The following is a 1,332-nucleotide window of genomic DNA, read 5'->3' on the forward strand; positions in this document are numbered from 1 at the left end:
ACTCTCTATTGTACCAACTTAAGGAAAGAGTAAAAGAAATAATAAGTAAAAATGACACTTAAAGAGCAAACAAACAAAAGCACCTCCCATGTAGTCATACTCTTTTTCTCTGTTGGTGTTCTAAAGGATAAAGCCATTTCACATTGCTCATTTGGAGGAACAAAGGGTCAATGGGTGTTTTCACCTAAGTATCACCTCTTTTTCCACTAGAAGACTGACCCTCTACATTTTTTCTGTGTCAAGGTGATACATGTCCTCCTCATTTTGGAGGCCGTGTGCTATATTCCAGAGATTCTGTGTCTTTGGTAAAGCTAGAGGTAGAGCTTGGCTCCTTATATTTTTGTTTCTTCTTGACTTTCCAGCCCTTGCCTTTTTTGCCATCATGACCACAAAACACATGTTGATGCTACCAGGAAACCTGCAGGAATGCTGTGTGAATGTGACAAAGAAGTCCGTTAGGCTTGCAGCAGGTTTTTGTGAGCAAGAAATAAACTTGTGCTATTTATTCCACAACATAACCTGTCCTATTTTCACTATTACAACAGGTGGTGTGGACACATTATTTCCACCCACATTTTATCGAAGAGAGCATAGTCACATGAATAATCCTGGTTCAAGGGCTGGCTGGGGTGTTGATACTCCATTACTATGGAAACAGAGGAGAGCAGATAGTGATGGGCAGTCGGCCTCGCTTCCTCACCTCATGTTCCAGCACTGCACTTGCCAACTATGCCCTCTGCCCACTTTTCAGTCTGTACACATCCCACACATCCGCGCAGCTTTCTGCATACTCCTCAACATTCTGATTTCTCTCTCCTTTAAATTCTGATTGCTCAATGTTTATAGCCTTTCATTGGGTGATTTGTTCATTAAAAAAAGTTACGAACTGCTCACTTACATTCAAGCATTGTGCTAGACAATGGGTAATAATGGTGACATAATTACCAACACCCAGAGTTTGCTTATTACAGGACTTTAGCAAAGTTCCATGGTTCAGAAATAATTCTTGGTTGAATATATGAATAAGTCAGTAAATAATATGCTGGCATGTGATTACATGTTAAATAACAGAACACTACTGACCGATAAGGGAAGGTAGAAAATCCTGAGGTAGATTGTAGGATGCATGAGGACAGGGATCACATCTATCTTGAATTCTGTTTTATCTCCTGTGTCAGTCACTTAATCTGGCACAAAATAGCTGCTTCATATGTTTTTGTTGTTTTTATGGAGAACTGTGGGGCCAGTGGCCTGACAGGGATATGTTGGAGACTCCTGGGACATAGGTTGGACCAGTACATAGGGTGGGACCAGATTTTGAGAAGTCAGTCA

The sequence above is a fragment of the Pteronotus mesoamericanus genome, unplaced genomic scaffold, assembly GCF_021234165.1.
Source record: "Pteronotus mesoamericanus isolate MK-2021 breed Mesoamerican mustached bat unplaced genomic scaffold, CSHL_Meso_final contig_100, whole genome shotgun sequence".
Classification (NCBI taxonomy): domain Eukaryota; kingdom Metazoa; phylum Chordata; class Mammalia; order Chiroptera; family Mormoopidae; genus Pteronotus; species Pteronotus mesoamericanus.